The sequence below is a fragment of the Scyliorhinus canicula genome, chromosome 2 (genome assembly GCF_902713615.1).
Source record: "Scyliorhinus canicula chromosome 2, sScyCan1.1, whole genome shotgun sequence".
NCBI classification, from domain to species: Eukaryota; Metazoa; Chordata; class Chondrichthyes; order Carcharhiniformes; family Scyliorhinidae; genus Scyliorhinus; species Scyliorhinus canicula.
Window position 1 is genome coordinate 126568096 of NC_052147.1, and position 13786 is coordinate 126581881.

The window sequence follows — 13786 nt, forward strand, 5'->3', positions numbered from 1 at the left end:
TTCTACTCCTGTTCTACCGATATCATTGTTACCTACGTGTATCACGACAACTGGATCTTTATCCTTCCGCTCCAAGTTCCTCTGTAGCCCAGATGAGATATCCCAAACCCGAGCACTAGGCAGTCAACACAACCTCAAGTGGACTCTCGATGCTGGTCACAGAGAACAGTGTGTATGTAAAGGCAGGAACCCTCACAACATTCCATCCCTAACTGCCCTCCATTTCGAAAGACGTTTGAGAAACACATTGCTGTGGATCTGGACCCATATGTTGGCCAGGCCAGGTAAAGTTGGCAGATTTCCTTCCCTAAATTTCACCATCTGCCATGATGGAATTTGAACCTAGATCCGCAGATGTTGCTATGGGTCTGGTGATAATACCACTCCACCACTGCCTCCATTTATGGTAGCTTTTACCACACATTTCCTGGATGCAACATGAATGATCACATTCCATTGGACTATTTGGTGATTTCTGATTTTTATCTCAGTATTCATTCCTAACTAGATCACATTCTTGTTTGAAGGAATTCTATTGCGCTGCATTGGTTGTTCCTCAATGGAGCCTGTCTACGAAACAGTTGCACACTGGACAGATTGGTGGAGAAGAAGCTTCTTTTAAACTGCAGGTTTGCACAAAATCCGTACATGTTGTGTACGTCATCAAGAATATTTCTGGTCTGTGTGTCAAATTAGTGAGCTTGATGAGCTTTGAAAACTACAAAAAATAGTTCCCGCCCAGAATTTTAACTGAGACTGTCTGATAAAAAGGAGGGGTTACGAGTTTGATAACAAAGTGGCTTAATATAAAATCCACAGTTAACATGCTCAAATGTATACCACAAGCCCTCCAATTTGTATCAAAAACTTAGAGAAATTGTGTAAAAAGGCACCAGATAAGTTCGAACTTTTGACGTTTGATATGTGCAGAACAAAATAACTAAATATAGATGATCAACAGTTTTTCAAGTATTGGAGGAAATCTTGCAGATACAAGTGAAGTAATTTAATACAAAGTTATGTTTGGCATTACTGAATTCATCAGAGTTAAAGTTATTGCTTGAAAATATCTGAAGCTTTGCTAATCAGAGATTAACGGTGTGTTGCCTGAAGTTTTCATAGGAATCCTTTACCTAGTCAATAACTACATTGTCATGTTTCAGAATGTTCTCCATCATTTTCAATGAAAGATGAAAGGCGCTGTTCTTTTAAAGTTGTGATTTTGTGATCAGATCCGATCCACATAAGTTGGAAAACTTATATGGCTAGTCAATATGCTAATGAATTAAAGTAAATGTTTCTTCATCAGCTGTAAATAATAAACATATGGTTGGACTGCAGCAGCATATGAAAAGCACCTCATACCTGGGATTTTAGGAAGTCTTTGATTCCTTTTCTTGTTTTGGAAAGTGAGAGGTAAAACAGTCAGAGACAAGCAATGATAAAGGTTTTCTTCCAACACATTAAACAGGCTGGATTTTATTGTGGTAGTAATGACAGCATTTCCACTTTTAGCTTTTGAAATTCTTTGTGTCGCAGCTGCTGAAAGTGTGAGCTGATAATGTACAAGAACATGACATCTGGGACCTGAGTGAACAGGACAAGCAACTCCATATTTCCTTGACCAATCAAATTAGTTACAACACTAGCATCTATCTGGCAATGTGGAAAATTGCCCAGGTGTGCCCCATACACAAGAAACAGGACAAATCCAACCCAGCCAATTACCGCCCTATAAGTCTACTCTGCATAATCAGCAAAGTGATGGAAGGAGTCATCAACAGTGCTCTCAAGCAGCACTTACTCAGCAATAACCTGTTGTCGAGATGCCGGCGTTGGACCGGGGTGGACACAGTAAGAAGTCTTCAACGCCAGGTTAAAGTCCAACAGGTTTATTTCGAATCACTAGCTTTCGGGCAGCATCAATGAAGGAGCTGCGCTCGAAAGCTAGTGATTCTAAACAAACCTGTTGGATTTTAACCTGGTGTTGTAAGACTTCTTACTGAGCAATAACCTGCTCTATGTTCTGCCAGGGTCACTCAGTTCCTGACCTCATTACAGCCTTGGTTCAAACATGGACAAAAGAGCTGAATGCCAGAGGGGAGGCGAGAGTGACTGCCCTTAACATTAAGGCAGCCTTTGATCGAGTATGGCATCAAGGAGCCCAAGCTAAACTGGAGTCAATGGGAATCAGGGGGGAAACTCGCCACTGGTTGCAGTCATACCAGGCACAGAGAAAGATGGTTGTGGTGGTTGGAGGTCAATCATCTCAGCTCCAGGACATCACTGGAAGAGTTCCCCAGGGTTGAGTCCGAGGCCCAACCATCTTCAGCTGCTGCCTCAATGACCTTCGTTCCAACATAAGGGCAGATGTGGGAATGTTCGTGGATGACTGCACAATGTTCAGCACCATTTGCAACACCTCAGATAATGAAGAAGTCCATGTCTAAATGCAGAAAGATCTGGACAATATCTAGACTTGGGCTGATAAGTGGCAAGTTATATTCACACCACAAAAGTGCCAGGCAATGACCATCTGCTACAAGAGAGAATCTCGCCATTGCCCCTTGACATTCAATGGCATTATCATTGCTGAATCCCCCACAATCAACATCCTGGGGGTTACCATTGATCAGAAACTGAAATGGACTGTTAATATTAATACTGTGGCTACCAGGGCAGGTCAAAGGCTAGGAACCCTACGGCATATCCTGACACCTCAAAGCCTACCCACCATCTACAAGACACAAGTCAGGAGTGTAATGGAATGTCCTCCACTTGCCTGTACTTGTGAGTACAGCTCCAACAACACTCAAGAAGCTCAACACCATCCAGGAAAAAGCAGCCCACTTGATTGCTACCCCTTCCACAAACTTCAATCCCTCCATCACCGACGAACAGTGGTAGCCGTGTGTACCATCTACAAAATGCATTGCAGGAACTCACCAAGTTTCCTTCGGCAGCACCTTCCAAACCCACGATAACTACCATCTGGAAGGACAAGAGCAGCAGATACTTAGGAACCCCACCACCTGGAGGTTCCCCTCCAAGTCACACACCATCCTGACTTGGAAATATATCGCTGTTCCTTCACTGTCGCTGGGGCAAATTCCTAGAACTCCCTCCATAACAGCGTAGTGGGTGTATCTACACCGCAGGGACTGCAGCGATTCAAGAAGGCAACTCGCATGGACTTCTGGTGGCGGCATGAAGGTGGAGGCTGCACGTGAGGTGGCTCCTGCTTCAGTCTCTGTTTTTTGATCGTTTATGCCTGGTCTCAGGGGCCGGATGGCTTCCCGGTGGAATTTTATAAGAAATTTAAGGATTATCTGGTGCCATTGTTGGTAAAGTTGTTCAAGGGCGCAATGGCAGGGAGGGTTTTGCCCAAAAATGATGGGACAGGCCCCCATCTTGTTGCTGCTAAGGAAGGATCAGGATCCGGTGGAGTGTGGGTCATACAGGCCCATATCTCTGCTGAATGTAGATGCTAAGCTATTGGCAAAGTTGCTGGCGCTAAGATTGGAGGGTGCCCACTGAGGGTGATTGGGGAGGATCAGACGGGGTTGTTGAGGGAAGACAGCTGAATGTGCAGCGGCTGCTGAACGTGGTCCTTTCACTGGCAGAGGGAGGGGAAGTGGAGGTGGTGGTGGCATTAGATATGTAGAAGGGGTTTGAGCGGGTGGAGTGGAGGTTTCTGATTGCAGTGTTGGAGAAGTGTGGGATTGCGCCTAAGTTTGTGGCTCGGGTGAAGTTGCTGTATAAGAATCCGATGTCTGTGTGCGCACAAATGATATGAATTCAGGGTATTTTCTGCTGCATCAGAGAACGAGGCAGGGATGCCCCATGTCCCCCCCTTTTTTTTGCATTGGAGATAGAGTCCTTGGCTATTGCGCTTGTTGGAACCAACAATTCTACGGACACGTGCTTGTAGGATTAGAATAGCGGTTTTAATATACTCACAACAGAGCCAGCCTATTAGCCATTGAACTTTCGGTGAACTGGCCGGCTGACCATGTGGCACTGATCTTTTATACAGCAGCTTCCGGGGGAGGAGTCCTGGGCAGAGCCAAGGGAGAAGCCCCGTACAACTCGAGCATTCCCAGAGCTACTCCCCCTGGAGGACAGGTAGTGCAACTGCACTTACAATACAGACACATGTATATACAGATTATAATACCGTGTGAATCACATTCACCACATTCACCCCCTGTGAAAAAATCGAGTCCAGCGGGGGTGGTGGCTCACAGAGTTAGTCTGTCCGGTGGATGAATTGTTCTTTTCGATCTGCGGAGCACCGGGGTTGCAGCCTCTTGCGATGGCTGTGTGGGTGTTGAGAGCTGGGGTACGATGGCAGACTCCGGGGCGGGTCCCGTCCGAACTTTATACACCTCTGGCTCGACTGGAGACTGGGGGCGCTGGAGGCGGGCTGGTTCTGGCGCGTGGAACCGGTGGGGTGAGCTTGCAGAATTGGGGGCGCGAGGGGGTGGCAGCATAGGGAACGGGGTAAGGGGTTCCTCAGCGGGGGTGGGGGGGCTGGATCCAGCGGGTGCCAGGTCCCGAAGGGATACTGTGTCCTGGCGACCGTCCGGGAACTCCACAAATGTGTACTGGGGGTTGAAATGGAGGAGGTGCACCTTTTCAACAAGGGGGTCAGTTTTGTGCCCCCTGACGTGCTTCCTCAGGAGGACCGGGCCTGGTGTCCTCAGCCACGCCGGAAGTGAGACTCCCGTGGTAGTGCCCCTAGAAAAAATGAAGAGTCGCTCGTGAGGGGTTTGATTTGTAGTTGTACAGAGGAGGGATCTGATTGCGTGGAGCGCGTCTGGGAGGACTTCTTGCCATTGGGAGACTTGGAGTTTTCTAAGCCGGAGGGTCAGTAGGATGGTCTTCCAGACCGTCGCGTTCTCCCTCTCCACCTGCCCGTTCCCCCTGGGGTTGTAACTGGTAGTCCTGCTCGAGGTGATGCCCTTGTCGAGCAGGTAAGGACAGGTCGAGCTGGGGAAACCGAACAGGGTGAAGACACTATGCAGGGCCCTAATGACTGTGTGGGAGGTCATATCAGGGCACGGAATGGCAAAAGGGAATCGGGAGAACTCGTCGATGATGTTGAGGAAATAAATGTTCTTGTTAGTAGAGGGGAGTGGCCCTTTGAAATCGATCTCAAGGCGTTCAAAGGGCCTAGAAGCCTTGACCAGGTGGGCCCTGTCTGGTCTATAGAAGTGCGGTTTGTACTCTGCACAGATCGGGCAGTCCCTGGTGACCGCTTTTACCTGCTCGTTGGAGAAAGGCAGGTTTCGGGCTCTGATGTAGTGGGCGAGCCGGGTGACCCCTGGATGGCTTTCAGACGGCTGATCTGCGCGCTGGCGCATGTCCCGCGGCATAGGACATCCGAGGGCTCGTTGAGCTTCCCCGGTCGATATTTAATATTGTAACTATAGGTGGAGAGTTCAATCCTCCACCGAAGGATTTTATCATTTTTTATTTTGCCCCTTTGCGAGTTGTCAAACATAAAGGCAACCGATCGTTGGTCGGTGATGAGGGTGAACCTCCTACCTGCGAGGTAGTGCCTCCAGTGATGAACAGCCTCCATGATGGCTTGTGCTTCCTTCTCGAATGAGGAGCGTTGGAGTTCTGAAGCGGATACGGTACGGGAGAAAAATGCAACGGGCCTCCCTGCCTGATTTAAAGTGGCTGCTAGAGCTACCTCTGAGGCGTCGCTCTCAACCTGAAAGGGAGTGGATTCATCCACCGCCCGCATGGCTGCTTTGGCGATGTCCTCTTGATGAAGGCCTGGCGCACCTCAGCTGACAGGGGAAATCGTGTGGCCTTAAAGAGTGGGCGGGCTTTGTCCGCATATTGAGGGACCCACTGGGCGTAGTATGAGAAGAACCCCAAGCACCGTTTGAGGGCATTGGGGCAATGAGGGAGGGGGAGTTCTAAGAGGGGGCGCATGCGGTCCGGGTCTGGGCCCAGGACTCCGTTCTCCACGACGTAGCCAAGGATGGCCAGTCTGTTTGTGCGGAAAACGCATTTCTCCTTGTTATAAGTGAGATTTAATTTCTGTGCCGTTTGGAGAAAACGGTGGAGGTTGGCGTCGTGGTCCTGCTGGTCATAGCCGCAGATGGTAACATTGTCCAGATACGGGAACGTGGCCCGCAGCCCGTACTGGTCTACCATTCGGTCCATTGCTCGTTGGAACACCGAAACCCCGTTAGTGACACCGAAAGGGACCCGGAGGAAATGGAAGAGGCGGCCATCGGCCTCGAATGCCGTGTAGTGGCGGTCCTCCGGGCGGATTGGGAGCTGGTGGTATGCAGACTTCAGATCCACCGTGGAAAATAGCCGATATTGGGCGATCTGATTAACCATGTCTGCAATTCTGGGGAGGGGTACACATCTAGGAGCGGAAAGCGATTTATGGTCTGGCTATAGTCGACGACCATGCAAAATGTTTCCCCGGTCTTGACGACCACCACCTGAGCTCTCCAGGGACTATTACTGGCCTCTATGATCCCCACACTGAGCAGCCTTCGGACCTTCGATCGGATAAAGACCCTATCCTGTAGGCTGTATCGCCTGCTGCGAGTAGCTACTGGCTTGCAATCTGGGGCGGGATTCTCCGACCCCACGCAGGGTCGGAGAATTGGCGGGAAGCGGCGTGATTTCCGCTCCCGCAGGTCTCCTAATTCTCCCGCCGGTAAAAAACCGGCGTTGTGCAAATCCCGCCGGCACCCTGTGAAAACAGCTGGCGCCGGCGGGATTTCTTTTTTTAACAACTAACCCTAAATCTCCGGCCCGGATGGGCCGAAGTCCCGCCGCTGGGAGGCCTTCTCCCGCCGCCGAGGTGTACACCACCTCGGAAACGGCGGACTCAGCGGCGCGAGCGGGCCCCCGGGGTCCTGGGGGGGGCGGGGGGCGATCGGACCCGGGGGGGTGCCCCCACGGAGGCCTGGCCCGCGATCGGGGCCCCCCGCTCACTCCGCGGGGCAGTGCCGTGGGGGCACTCTTTCTCCTTCCGCGCCGCCACGGCCTCCGCCATGGCGGACGCGGAGGATAACCCCGCATCGCGCATGCGCCGGCAGTGAGGTCAGCGGCCAGCTGCCGCTGACGTCACTGCCGGCGCATGCGCCGACCGCCGAAAGCCTTTCGGCCAGCCCCGCTTCCGACTGCGCCGGGTGTTTGCGCCAGTCTACCGGTGCAAACTGCTCCGGCGCGGGGCTGGCCCCCAAAGGTGGGGAGAATTCCCCACCTTTGGAGGAGGCGCGACCCCTGAGTGGTTGGCGCCACTCCCCTACGCCGGCACCCTCCGTCACGCCGGGTAGGGGAGAATCCCGCCCCTGGAGTGAGATTGGCGAAGAACGGAGGGGGGGAGATGCGCAGCGTGGTTAGGCTGCAGATAATGAGTGGGGGGAGGGGCCCGCCGAAGCTGAGGGTGAGGCTCTTGAGGTTGCACTGAAAATCCAGGCCTAATAAGAGTGGCGCGCAGAGGTCGGGCAGGACATAAAGTTTAACGCCTCGAATTATGAGCGTAGCAACGGCGCGTCCTTGGATTTGAACTGAGTGGGAGCCCGAAGCGAGGGCGATAGTTTGGCTCACCTGAAAAATAAAAAGCGAACAGCGTCTTACCAGCTCTGGATGTATAAAGCTCTCGGTGCTCCCGGAGTCAAAGAGGCATGGCGTGCTGTACCCATTGATCTGGACCTCCGCCATCGAACTTCGTAGGTGCTTGGGGCGGGATTGATCCAGGGTGACTGCGCTGAGTTGCGGGTAGTCGGCGGCTCGATCAGCTGTGCTGGAGTGGCCCCGTGATGACTGCCCTCTGAGTTCGTAGTCGTCGAGGTAAGTTTCAGAGTTTGAAGGGGATGGATCCCAAGATGGCCGCCCCCATGAGTCGCACATGGCCGGCCGCATGGAGGAGGATTGCCAAGATGGCTGCCCCCATGAGCCGCACATGGCCGGCCGCATGGAGGAGGATTGCCAAGATGGCCGCCCCCATGAGTCGCACATGTCGGGTGGGGGCGGAGTCGGCATACAGGCTGCAGCATTTCGGGGCCTGCAGTGCTTTGAGCCGTGGGAGGATTAGAGGCTGGGGCTTTCTTCGACTGTTTCCTGAGTATATTAAATTGTTGGAACCAACAATTCTACGGACACGTGCTTGTAGGTTTAGAATAGCGGTTTAATATACTCACAACAGAGCCAGCCTATTAGCCATTGAACTTTCGGTGAACTGGCCGGCTGACCACGTGGCACTGATCTTTTATACAGCAGCTTCCGGGGGAGGAGCCTTGGGCAGAGCCAAGGGAGAAGCCCCGTACAACTCGAGCATTCCTAGAGCTACTCCCCCTGGAGGACAGGTAGTGCAACTGCACTTACAATACAGACACATGAAAATACAGATTATAATCCGGTGTGAATCAAATTCACCACAGCGCTGAGGGGCTCAGAGTTGTGGAAGGGGATAGTTAGTAGGGGTGGAGCCTAGGCTATCCCTGTATCTGGACGATTTGTTGTTATGCATTTCGGAGCTGGTCGCGGGGGACATAATGAGTTTGCTGAAAAGATTTGGGTTAGGGTTAGGGTTCGGGTTTGGAGAATAAGCTGATCTTGGGGAAAAGTGAGTCATTTGTGGTATCCCCCCCCCCCCCCCCCCCCCCCCCCCAGGGATGAGGGTCGGCATTGCGGCGTTGCCATTCCGCAGGGCAGCTTCTCATTTTAGATATGTGGGTGTGCAGGTGGCTTGGGATTGGGCAGGGATTCAGAAATTGAGTCTTTCAAGCTTGGTGGGGAGGGTGAAGGCAGATTTGTTGAAGTGGAATAGTCTTCCTTTTTCGTTGGCAGGCCAGGTGCAGGCGGTGAAGATGAACATTTTGCTGCGGTTTTTGTTTCTATTTCCGTGTCTGCCGGTCTTTTTGCCCAAGCGGTTTTTCAAGGGGGTGGATAGGCTGATTTCCTCATTTATTTGGGCGGGCAAGGTGGATCGGATAAGGAGGTGATACTGCAGAGGGAACGGGTTAGGCTTCTCGAATTTGATGTATTGTTACTGGAGACCATTCATGGGTGGAACAGCAAGGCAACCAAACGGTGGCAGAGGGTCAGGCAGCTGGAGCAGCAGGACTGAAGATAAAGAGTGGAGCAGCAGATTGAAGATAAAGAGTGGAGCAGCAGGACTGAAGATAAAGAGTGGAGCAGCTGGACTGAAGATAAAGAGTGGAGCAGCAGATTGAAGATAAAGAGTGGAGCAGCTGGACTGAAGATAAAGAGTGGAGCAGCAGATTGAAGATAAAGAGTGGAGCAGCTGGACTGAAGATAAAGAGTGGAGCAGCAGATTGAAGATAAAGAGTGGAGCAGCTGGACTGAAGATAAAGAGTGGAGCAGCAGAATGAAGATAAAGAGTGGAGCAGCAGGACTGAAGATAAAGAGTGGAGCAGCAGATTGAAGATAAAGAGTGGAGCAGCAGATTGAAGATAAAGAGTGGAGCCGCAGGACTGAAGATAAAGAGTGGAGCCGCAGGACTGAAGATAAAGAGTGGAGCAGCTGGACTGAAGATAAAGAGTGGAGCAGCAGGACTGAAGGCAAAGTGTGGAGCAGCAGAATGAAGATAAAGTGTGGAGCCGCAGGACTGAAGATAAAGAGTGGAGCAGTAGGACTGAAGATAAAGTGTGGAGCAGCAGAATGAAGATGAAGTGTGGAGCAGCAGGACTGAAGATAAAGAGTGGAGCAGCAGATTGAAGATAAAGTGTGGAGCCGCAGGACTGAAGGCAAAGTGTGGAGCAGCAGATTGAAGATGAAGTGTGGAGCAGCAGAAGCAGTGAGACTGAGGTCAGTGGTTGAAGCAGCAGAAGCAGTGAGACTGAGGTCAGTGGTTGAAGCAGCAGAAGCAGTGAGACTGAGGTCAGTGGTTGAAGCAGCAGAAGCAGTGAGACTGAGGTCAGTGGTTGAAGCAGCAGAAGCAGTGAGACTGAGGTCAGTGGTTGAAGCAGCTGGAGCAGTGAGGCAGGGCCCAGAACACGGGGCAGCTGAAGGCAGCATGTAGAGGGGTCATCACATGGTGGGCGGTTCCTCCTTGAGGATTGTATATGTTTTTTTCTTTTTAGGAATTTTTAATACCCAGTAAAACACTCCGGCGTCGGCACTTAGCAGCCTGTTGGGAGAATCTCGCCCATGATTCCTCCACCTCCCTTCATTACTCTGTCGGGGGGGGGGGGGGGGGGGGGGGGGGGGGGGGGGGGGGTATTTCTACCATTCAACATCAGGAGCCTCATTAGCATATCATTATCAAGCCCCCATGCTGGATTCATTCCCCCACGTCACAAAATGCGTCGACAGCAGTGTGATGTCTGAATGGTGCGATGCATGGCTGGTCTCTAAAGGTGCGCTCCTGGTGAGCAGTATTCTGAGGGGAGCTTGGAGGTGAGTGCAGCACTCACGGTGGGTGTGGGGAGGGTGATTCCAAGGTAATGCCAGTTTGATGCCAAAGGAGTGCCGGGGAGCAGCTGCATGAAGAATGTTTCCTGGTGTGATTCCCGTGTGGTTGGGTAGACTTGAAAAATGGAGCCTGGATCATTGAAGCACTGAGTTGATGGCGGGATGGGTGAATCAGAGGCCGCCTGCCAGCGATACGTTGTGGCATTCGTGTCTTCTTTTTCGTCTAAGTCCCACACTATATAATAATAATAATCGCTTATTGTCACGAGTAGGCTTAAATTAAGTTACTGTGAAAAGCCCCTAGTCGCCACATTCCGGCGCCTGTTCGGGGAGGCCGGTACGGGAATTGAACCCGCGCTGCTGGCATTGCTCTGTATTACAAGCCAGCGATTTAGCCCACTGTGCTAAACCAGCCCCTATATGGCTTTTCACACTCGACATTGGCCTTTTCGTTATCAGGTTAAATCCCGCCTTGTGGATTCTTCAGTGCAAACTATGTGCTTCAATGATACAGAAATTAAAGCTGTTGTTGTCGGAGTGTTGAGAAGGAGGATTGTCAGCTATGGGATAGAAAGGCCTCCTCTGTCCAATTGGCCAATGTACATTTCCATCTGACTACTTGAAGAGGGCTGAGGAGGGTGGGGGGCAGTGAGTGGGGGGGGCAGTGAGTGTGCTTGCCCTCACCCATGTTTACTTTCAGATCTTGGCGGGGAAAGTCCTGACAAGGTCGCACTTACATTCATTTCCTGCACATTAGTGCAGGAAGAGATGGAGGCACCATTTCTAAATACCGCCCTAATCTCTCCCCCCCCCCCCCCCCCCACTCTCTCCCCGCCATCCCACCAAGGCCTCTGGAACCCCTCAATGCCCAACTTACCGATTAGGGGGTCCTCAAGTCCCCCCCGACACCCTACCTCATATGCACAGGGCACCCCGGCCCGATCCCAAACACGGGCAACCAGGCACCTGGGCACCTTGGCACCAGTGCCAGATGGGCACCCTGGCCTTAAGATACTTTGGCGTAGACATATTTAAGTGAAGCTAACTACAAATCTGGATCCCGCCCAGTGATAGCAAGATCCAGTTTGCGATGTCTTGCAAGATCTCATGAGATCTCATAAGGCATCCCCAGCATTATAAATCTGTCAAGAGGTCTTGTGAGAGATTGAATGGCCTCGTCGTGTCCCACGTCGGACGCAATGAGGCTGTATGATTGCGCCCACTGTAAGTAACTATTACAAATCATTACAGCAAAGCAATCAACCCATTAATTTCTTGCCATTCTGTAGTGAGGCAGAAGTGGGATGTTAAAAACGACCCAGGTTGATTTATGTCCAATCCCAGCCAAATTAAATGAGCAGATTCAAATCATTGCATGAACTTCCTAAATTTGCAACTGCCACCGTGAAGCACTCCCCCCGTGACCTACCTGCGATCACAGCCTGCTGTTGCTTTCAAGATGGAGGGGATCTGATTGGCCCTCCACTGTTGAGAGACCGTCCCTCTCTCAAGTTATTAATTCAACATTCCGGAAAGATCCACATTGAATTACACTTTTCCAGCTCGGTTTCCCTGATTATGGGGTCAGAAGCCCACAGCGGAAATTCTATTTGCTATTTCTCTGACCATTGCCGCTTAATTTGTAAAGGTGAGGGACAGGATTCTCTGTTTCAGAGACTAATGGCTGGATTCTCCATTGGCTGGATCCTCTATCGGCTGGATCCTTCGCTTCGCCGGCAGCACACTCACGCCCACGGATTTCCCGACGGCGTGGGGGTGCCCACAATGGGAAGCTCCATTGGCTGGCTGCCGGGACGGAGAATCCCACCCCTGGCCAGGCGCACCGTGCCAGAAAACAACTGCGGCTGAACGGAGAATCCCCCCTGCAGTGTTGGTGCCGGGTCTGAATCGGTGGATTTCTACGACAACAAAACTGGCACCTGTCCCAGATCAATTCATGGACCATTAATGGGCTAGCACCGGCGCCATGTGGAACTCTAACTATTCCAATGAAAAACAGTGTCTGATTCTCTGGGGTCAAGATTGACCCCAGCCAACATGATGGCAGCACGGAGAGTGGCACCCCGGTTTGCAGACGCCGAAGGGGAGACCCTGATGGTTGCCTGGAGGAGATACAGGCTACCCTGTACCCTGGGGTGGGAAGGAAGTTGCCACCCATCACTGTACAGCGGGCCTGGGAACAGGTGGCAGAGGCCGTCAGTACCGTGTGCCCCACCGCCAGGACCGGACAGCAGTGTCGCAAAAAGCTGCATGACCTCCTCAGGGCGACCAGGGTGAGTAGGCAGCACTGTGCCCCGGCACTAACCCTGAACCCACACACCCGTAATCACCCTGCCCCCACGTGAAGGGCAACCGGCCCCCACCCATCAGCATGGGCAGTGTGCGCACTTCCCACCTGCACCACATGCCAGCACTCATACCAGCCACCATGGCTGGATGCCCTGGCCACGGAGGCCAGAAGCTGCCCACCCCCTGTGCTACATGCATCCGACTGCCTAATACTTTGTCCTTTCTGTCCCCCACCCACCCAAACAAGGAGAAGGTGGCGCATAACCGCCGGGGGAAAAAGACCAGAGGGGACCACCGATTAGAGGGCACTGGATCTGGTTGGTGGGCCCAGAGAGAGCACAGCATCAAGTGAGAAACTGAGCCCCCGCTGAATTGTTGTTCCCCATGGCATGACCTCCACACCATTGCATCACCACCCTCTCACAACCACCACCCACCACCACAAAACATGCTCCAATCATACGTCATGTCTTGTGTGTTGCAGAATAACCTGCCAATGAGGCAGGACCTGTTATAAGAACATAAGAACATAAGAACTAGGAGCAGGAGTAGGCCATCTGGCCCCTCGAGCCTGCTCCGCCATTCAATGAGATCATGGCTGATCTTTTGTGGACTCAGCTCCACTTTCCGGCCCGAACACCATAACCCTTAATCCCTTTATTCTTCAAAAAACTATCTATCTTTACCTTAAAAACATGTAATGAAGGAGCCTCAACTGCTTCACTGGGCAAGGAATTCCATAGATTCACAACCCTTTGGGTGAAGAAGTTCCTCCTAAACTCAGTCCTAAATCTACTTCCCCTTATTTTGAGGCTATGCCCCCTAGTTCTGCTGTCACCCGCCAGTGGAAACAACCTGCCCGCATCTATCCTATCTATTCCCTTCATAATTTTAAATGTTTCTATAAGATCCCCCCTCATCCTTCTAAATTCCAACGAGTACAGTCCCAGTCTACTCAACCTCTCCTCATAATCCATCCCCTTCAGCTCTGGGATTAACCTAGTGAATCTCCTCTGCACACCCTCCAGCGCCAGTACGTCCTTTCTCAAGTAAG

At 51.8% G+C, this 13786-nt stretch overlaps 1 long non-coding RNA gene across 1 annotated transcript in view; it reads left to right on the forward strand.

Annotated features, from left to right (window-relative positions):
* The first annotated feature begins 226 nt into the window (after positions 1 to 226).
* Positions 227 to 13786, forward strand: part of LOC119958022 — a 48202-nt gene continuing 34642 nt past the window's right edge. The window contains exons 1-2 of the long non-coding RNA XR_005458957.1: positions 227 to 284; positions 528 to 629. This is a non-coding gene — a long non-coding RNA (uncharacterized LOC119958022). The remainder of the gene's footprint in view (positions 285 to 527; positions 630 to 13786) is intronic.